Below are 8,831 nucleotides of genomic sequence, written 5' to 3'. Positions count from 1 at the left end.
TATTTCATGGCATTTTCAGATCATTGCGGGTGTTCTATTTTGATACTACACCAAAACTTGACAAGTGGTAGTTTCTTAAAAGTTAGTTGCAATATAGATTCTGAAACTATATCAATGAACTTTATACTTTGTTATATTTAAATCCATTGGTCTATCTTGAATACCCAATAAATCTTTTAACCATGCATGAATATGTAGCATCATACATTAGTCCATTTGAGAAACTGCATTGCTGAGCTATGCTGAACTTCCAAATATTGACACATTTTATTTTACCACTCACAAAAATCACATTTGTTAATATCAACACTGAATTCTTCAGCAAAGCTTTTAAGTATTGGGAAGCCGTCAAGCTCACAGCAATAGCTACAAGTTTTTCAACATTTCAGAGTGTTATTTCACAGTATTATTTTGGGTTTCCAGGAATTAGTACCAGGTCAGAGCCAGTGTCCAGTAATCCCAGAAAAGTGTGATTATTTCTCCTTCCTCAGTGCCTGGTCACCCTGGTAAATGGACACAAATCCTTTTGGGGATGTCTGAGAGGAAGATTAATAGTATAAATTAAATTTTGGCAGTGTGGCAAGGTCTTTCCTCTGGCCTTCTCTTCACTCAGAGAACGCTGGGTCATTATGCGGTATCAAATCTGGGAACTGAGTGGCTGTGACTGTTTTGATGATTCAAGTTAGACTTCAGTTCTCTGGACCTGGAACATTTCCATTTACACAGATTAGGTAAGAATCTAGCAGATTTCCCATTGATTTCTCCTCTAGGGACACCATCAGTCATGGTGTTCAGCCAACTAGACAACACCATGGGTCTCTGCAAATCAGACTGTTCTGATGACTGCTTTGACTCCCCTGTCCATTACGGTAACCTCGCCCTCCTTGCCTTTGGCAATTAAATGTTGCCTTCTGCCTCTTGTCACCTTTGGATTCTGTCCTCCCCATGTTGGTGATGCTGGGACTTCTCTCAGGAATTTATTTCTCAAAACTGTGGTGAAGGTTATCACATCCTCTGGACCCTCCGCAAGTGGGTGAACAGATTTTACATGACAAATCCACTCTAGCATTTCAATTTCCTTAAGCCTATGAATACTTTCCTCTGTAGGATACCAAGGAAGTTCTGGCATTTCCACTTCATTTAGTGCAGACCAACTTTGAGTCCATGTTTTGGTCAAACAACCAAGCAAATAATTAGAACCATTCCTAGCCACTGGAGCTACAAAACATTCTATTTGTATTGTCTGCTTAGTGAGTCCATATCCATTTATTTGGCCTGATCCAATTCCGTATTTCTTCCTCCTGGATTCCACGTCCTTAACATTGTTCCCATGCATATTCCCCAGATTTCCTTCAATATAATTTGGCAAAATCATCTAATTATTTTGGTGTACATTGCACCTCCTCACCCTTTGGAATCTGCTGGGGCTTGAGCTTGCTTGTAATAACTCTAAAAGCAAAAAAGGATGGTGGGGGGCAGGTTCTGAGATCAGCAGTGCCTTGCTTGCAAGGCAACTTTCTTAAGTAGGCCATTGTAAGTTCTTCAAGCAAGAAAAGACTAACCTCCCGAGGCAGGAGTGGAAGCACTGCTTCTGCTGCCAAGGAAGCTTGTTGGGGACATTTGAGGGAGTTCAGGAGCTCCATACATCTAGCTCCATCAGAATGTCCCCATCCCAATTTTCAAAATCCCATTTTTTTTCCCAATCATGCACGCCCTGACTTTTTAAAAAAAGACCCCATGCCTAGAGGTTGGAAATTTGATTTGCTTTGCAATTCAGCTACCCGTAGGATTAGGCTTTCTTCTGGTTTTCAAATGAAATGCTGCAGGGGTAAAGGTTTCTTTCAGGGAGGCAGAGCAGCTTTCAGATCCCTTATACAGACATTGAACTGTGAATTTAAAGCCCTGAGTTCATCCTTTTCATTTCTCCAACTTCTCTAGCACAGTTAGAAACAGTCAACCAACCCCATTATATTTCTTATTTTGATTAAAATGTTTTATGCCATGAACTATGAATACTTAGTCCACCAGAATCTTGACTTTCATCAGCACTTAGTTACCAGGTATCTACATGGAATAATTTGTGTAATTGTTTCACCATTACATGCCATCAGATATGATCCACTGGAAACAGGATCATTAATGCCTTTGCATCTAATGAGGTCAGATAATTGATTCCAGAAAACTCAGAACCAATTGAGAAAATTCCTTATTAATATTCAGCTTCTCCAGAGCACTCTCAGGACAGCCAGTTAAGCCATTCTGCATAAGTCTTTGAACCTGAAGCCTCCAGTCCACAGCTCAGAGCAAGGACAGCTGGAATCCACAATCATAAGCTACAGAGCAGAATAGACTGAACCAGATCAGCTCTTGTCTCTGACCTTGATGGTGTGGGTGCCCTGCCATCAGCCTCCCCACTGAGCACAGCTCACCTGGGGGGAGAGGGAGCTTCTAAAATGCAAATCGCATTAGATCACTTCTTTGCTTAAACTCTTCAGCGGCTCCCAGTGCCCATAGGACGGTCCAGACTCCTTACTGGTATCAGGATCCCTCCTCCTCCCATTTCTCCTTCCATTGACACCAGGCTCCCTACTGTTATGAAGTATAAGTTGTGAAAAATAAGTTGCTTATTAATTCTAGCATTCATTTCATGCAGCAAAAATTTGGGTCCATTGACTGATTTTAGGATCAGGAGTCAGATGGCTTAGACTCCACTCTTATCCCTCTCTGCCATTTACCTAACAATTCCTCTAAGCCTCAACTTTTTCATAGGTGGTATGGGAATAAAAATAATATCTAGCCAATAAAATTATGTGGTTTAAATAAAACAATACACCAACTGAGTTTAGAAGAGGAAAAATGTTATCTTTTATTACTGTTCTTTTTAGAGATGGGGGGTCTCACTATGTTGACCAGGCTGGATTTGAACTCCTGGGCTTAAGCGATCCTGCCACCTCAGCAGGTGTCCCCACCTAGCTGGGACTACAAGCATGCACCACCATACCTGGCTTGTTTTCATGATTTAGTTCATTGAGATGGACATTTTAAAATGCATGTTACAATAAAAAAATAAGCATTCAGAGATTCCAGTGGTTCCTCTTTTCATTAAGCTGTTTGCGTGTTTTATAGCTGCAAGAGATTTAAGTTTCTTTTGGTAACAAGTTTGCTTTCTTCCCAGTACCCACTACAATGGTTTTGATCCATCATCTAAGGTCCCCAGATGTTATTGCACTGGTTTCTTGTTTTGTTTCTCTGAGTTGATGGGACGATCATAGGCAGAATCCAGATGATGGAAAAGATGTGTTTGAATTAAAGAGAAGGAGGAAAACCCTGGTATGTGTGAAGGCTCTGGGAGAGACAGGCTATGGGGTGCTGGATAATCTGATTAGAAAGAAGCCTACAGAAGCTGCATTGCAGAGAAAGAACATCATCAGGCAGGGAGGTGGCAGGCCGGCAGTCCCACAAGTGGAGCCATATTCTGGATGAGAAAGGGCATTAGACATATTTTAATCCAAGCCAATGAATCCACCCTCTAAACTCCAGACAACTCCAGCAGATTTGGGATCATGAAATGTCTACTGGCTTTAACATCGACAGACCTGAATTTGCCTCTGGATTACTTTGCCCTGGTCACCTGCACTGACCACAGCCCTCAGAGACTTGCTTGCTCTCTTTCTAAGGTGTGGAGGAAAATACTGATTGCTTAGATTTGCAGCAAGGCTTGATGGAATAATGTTTGTGGAAGTGCCATCATTGTGGAAACAGAGCTTTCATGAGGTTGAGATTGCTTGAACATGTTCTCTTATAAGAGAGCTCCTTCTGGTTTCAGATTTTTCTAACACTAGGTAGGTGTGAGTTTCATTAAATGCAGGAGAAAACGGGAAATCATAGTAGAATCTGGGAAGATGCACAGCTCGATCCAGATGACTTCCCAGCTTTGAGGACAGAATTGGGAGTTGGGGTGGGGGCCAGGGAAGACGTTGCAAATAGAGGTCATTGCTGCAGTCCCATGATTAGGGCGTGCGTGTGTAAATATTCACACATCATACAGTCTCTATGTGGTGCACTGACACTTTCTCTGTGTCAACATGGATGGAGCACAAGACATGCCTTATAATATGTACTCTGAGATGTAGGTGCTATTATCCACATTTCACAGCTGAAGGTAATGGGTCTGTGGAGTAGCTTGTTCAAAAGCATGTATTTTGTATGATATTAGAGGCCCTGTGTGAATCTAAGTTTATACCTGTGACATGAAAAATACAGGAAAGTGTCTAATGCTGTTAATAATTATCAGTGTGATTTTAAATGTCTTTTGGAACAAAGCTTGGTAAAACTTAAGTAAATGGCATTGCCTCCTCCCACCGGATGTTTTTGTCCAGACATCCTTTCCTTACTAAACTCTGTAGATCCACTCTTCACACCTGCCTAACTCAGAGGCCTATGCCTGTCTTATCTAAGTGCCCTCCACATTTCACCACCTCTTTCTTTTGTCTTTCTTTTTGAGATGGAGTCTCACTCTGTCACCCAGGCTGGAGTGCAGTGGCGTGATCTCGGCTCACCACAACCTCTGCCTCCTTGGTTCAAGTGATCCTCCCGCTTCAGTCTCCTGAGTAGCTGGGATTAGGGGCACAGCCACCATGCCCGACTAATTTTTGCATTTTTTGTAGAGATGCGGTTTCGCCATGTTAACCAGGCTGGTCTAAAACTCCTGACCTCAGGTGATCCACCTACCTTGCCCTCCCAAAGTGCTGGGATTACAGGCATGAGCCTCTGCGCCTGGCCTCCCACCACCTCTTATCCATAACCACCAGCTTCTCCCCTCCTTCATGGAAATTTCCATACTGAAACTTCTCCTTCGTCGTGGCTACCATGCTCTGTAGGATATCCCAGCAATCTTCCTAGTATCAATTACTCCCTGCCCAGTTCTTCACTGTTCCTCTATAGCCCCCATCACTTCCATTTGCTGTTTTAGTTGCTCACACCTACCCTTGGGTTGTAGACCTCTGGAGGGCTAAAGTATCATTTTATTGACATAATGGTATGTTGCAAAGGGTTCTTGGATAGGTGATCAGGCAACCAGAGTTCCTTTTAGGGCTTGGGCATGAGCTTGAGGGAACTGTGCAGATCCAGCTAAGTTCTCAAGGCCTCACTTGCCTTCCCTTTAAAATGTATGGTTTGGCCTAGATTTTCCTACACATCCTCAGAATAATCAATAATACGATGTGGATATTTCTTTTCTTTCCTTTTTTAAAATTTTTGAAACAGGGTCTCACTCTGCTGCCCAGGCTGGAGTGCAGTGGCGTGATCACGGCTCATTGCTGCCTCAACCTCCTGGGGCTCAAGCTATCTTCCTGTCTTAGCCTTCTGAGTAGCTGGGACCACAAGCACAGGCCAACACACCTGGCTATTTTTTTTTTTTAATTTTTAATTTTATTTTTAGAGACAGGGGTCTCACTTTGTTGCCCAGGCTGTTCTTGAACTCCTGGGCCTCAAGTGATCTCCCACCTTGGCTTCCCAAAGTGCTGGGATTACAGGTGTGAGCGAGTGTGCTCAGCTAGGATGCAGATATTTCCATTCTGTACACGCAAGCCTTGAATAACTCTGTAAACCCCGAAGGTCAGCCAAGGGTTTCCAGTTATTGTTGCTTGGGTGGCAGGAAGGTGATGAAAATGAGAAAAAATGCATAGTCATCATTTAAGCTACCATAATTGTCTTCCTACAAGTCTACTTCTTTACAGCGCAGAAACACTTGCCATTGTTTTAGATCCATTATCTTTTCTGCCTGGCAAAATACTTCTCACAGCTGAAAGTCACTTTTACAAATATCCCATCTTTTCTGGAAGCAGCCGCAGTGTCTCTTTCCACCACTCCCCAGCAGTTTGTTCCTACCTTCAGGTAATTATTGTGTTGGTCATATAGATGCATCTATTGCCTTCCAACTGGACAGGTAGGGATTGTTGCCTTTTAACTCCCCCAGTGCTTTTGACTTGATTGGCACTCAATAATAAGTCAATTGATAAATGGATGATGTGATTATTTAAATTTTTCAGGTTATGGGTGCTGTTGGGTCTCCTCTTGCTCCTTTTCCATTCCCGTCTTCTCCTTACTGCTGCAATACCTTTTATGAAAGAGGGATGGATTTTTGAGAGATGGTAATAAATAGGAGGATCTGTAAAAGGAAAGTCAATTGATTTTCTACTATAGTTCCTTTGGATGGTGTGTGGATGTGATTTGATAAGACCCTGAGATCATGGGATACTGTGCAGACTTGAATTGTGCTGCCCATGGTAGCACTGAAAATCTAAGTGGGCCAGACTAATGGCAGTGTGGGCTCCTGGATTGGATTTCAGAACAGAAAAAAAAGGATATTAGTGGAGAAACTGGTGAAATTCGAATAAAGGACCATTGCTAATGTCTTAGTTTTGACAAATGTACCATGGTTACACGATGTTTTACCTTTAGGGGAAACTGGGTGAAGGGTACATGGAAATGTTATGTATTATTTTTGCAACTATTCTATAAATCTAAAATTATTGCAAAGGACAAAGTTTATTTTTAAAAAAGTGGGTGGGCCAGAGTGAAAATTTTGAGTTTGGCTAGCAGACTCTTGCTGCGTGAATATTCTCACATCTAGTTATATCCCAACAATTTGTAGAATAGGTTAAAAAAGAGAACTGCAGGGAAGTTTAAAAACTCTCCTGTAAAAGATTCATGAAAAGGCATCAGAAAAAAATAAAAGCAAAACAAACAAAAAGTGAGACTGTGGGCAGCTGGTTGGGGAGGCCTAATATTAAAGGTGGGAAGCCAAGTGGCTGTTCAACAGGTGGGTCAATGCAGTGATCCTGGGCTCACCATCAGGATACTGGCTACTTATTTTAGCCCCAAGCACTTGAGTACATCGCTTTGCCTGCATTTGCCCATCTTTGAAATGATCTCACTGAGACTCACAAATAAAGATGTGTAAAACAAAATAATTCCTTACAAAAATCAAGTTTTCCTATTCTCCAAAATTTTGTCATTTTTTGCTCAAGAACAAAAGAGTTCCTCACTTGTGGGCTGGTTATGGTCAAAAACCTCAAAACAGCAAGTCTGATTCTGCATGAGCATTTTCACTTTGCACTTGGCAAGTTTCAGCTTCCTCTTAGAAGAATGTTCATGCCAATGCTAAAGCCATTTGACTTCTAAATATAGTGTAACAGATGTTAATAGGAACTGTATTATTTTCTGTTACACAAAGGGTCTTTCTTTAAAGCCAGACACCAGTCCAGTTCTGGTTAGGCTCAACCATTTCAATCAAGGTAAATAGGATTTTTTCCCCCTTTCTCAAGTATTGAAGATTTTGGTATCTTACACCGGATTTTCTTAACTTGACCCATGAACAAGTATCCATGCCTAGATACTAGAGAGATTTGTCAAGGCCAGGCACAGTGGCTCATGCCTATAATCCTAGCACTTTGGGAGGCCAAGTTGGGAGGGTCCCTGGAGTTCAGTTCAAGACTAGCTCAGGCAAAATGGCAGGACTCTGTCTGCAGGAAAAATTTTAAAAAATTTGCTGAGCATGGTGGCACACGCTTGTTGTCCCAGCTACTCAGGAAGCTGAGGCAGGAGGATCATTGAGCCCAGGACGCTGAAGCTGCATTGATATGATTGCAGCCACTGCACTTCAGCCTGGTTGGCAGATGGAGAACCTATCTATTTAAAAAAAAAAAAAAAAAAAGTTGAATGTGACGTTTCATACATATATCCCTTCTTTCCCCTCTATCGAGTGGTTTCATTCACCTTCAAAGGGTCCAAAGCTCAAAAATGGCAAGAAACACTTTTACATACACACCACTCCATCACAAAAAGCCTAAACTATACTTGTTATATTTAGGTTCAGATTCAGTAATCTTAACGTCTAACATTGCAAATACCCAGATACTGGCTGCCTGGTTGATTTCACTTTTTGACCCCACAGCACCCAGCAACTCTGTAGGGCTGCACCTCAATGCGCGTTGGCTTGTAACTATTGCTTTCTCATAGCTGTGGCATTGTCTTCCTTTCCTGAAAACGTGGATTTTCACTTGAGGCACCTTTGTTCATCCAACCTTACCAATTTAAATGATCTCTCAAGAATACCAAAGTGACTCTGGCTCTTCTTGCCCTTCTAGTCCTTTAAAGACTGGCTATGCTTCTTTACAACACAGGCTGTGACCAGTGAGAATGTGGACTTTTAACCCATTTGAATGAGAATGCCTTATGGAACAAGTGATCTTCTGGCTGGCAGAGCATGAAGCGTCCCGAATGCAATTTAAATGTGCGATCCTGGTGTGATTTCAATGTCTCCCTTAAAGAGGCTTAAGCATGAAATTTCTTGGGCTGTTCCTCAAGAGAAAGGTGCTCTACAAATGAAGCCGAGAATATAAATTTCACTTGGTTTCAGATGAATGGACCGAATTATGAGGCTAAAAATGATTCCCTATTTCAGCCCCTTTGGATACTCCTCCCTTCTTCATTTCTAAAATTACTGTGATCTTAACTTCTGGATAATACTTTAGGTTCTCCAGCAATTTAACTTCCCTTTGAAAATGCACCAAAATCTAAGATTAATGTACCCTTTAATGTGGTTCTCTAACAGAGAACAATGTTAATAGACACTACACAAGAGATATGTAGGGGCGCCCAGGCACATTCCCCCCTCCCTTTTTCAGTAGTAGTTATATGATCAAATATAATACTAAAAGACTAAATGCTTGTGGCTCTTTTATATATATTTAAAACACACAGTAAGAACATAAGAACATCTCAAGTCATTTAGAAGGTAAAAGGGGGTTATCAACCAAAATCTTTGG

The sequence above is a fragment of the Macaca nemestrina genome, chromosome 19, assembly GCF_043159975.1.
Source record: "Macaca nemestrina isolate mMacNem1 chromosome 19, mMacNem.hap1, whole genome shotgun sequence".
Lineage (NCBI taxonomy): Eukaryota > Metazoa > Chordata > Mammalia > Primates > Cercopithecidae > Macaca > Macaca nemestrina.
This window is presented reverse-complemented; position numbering follows the sequence as displayed.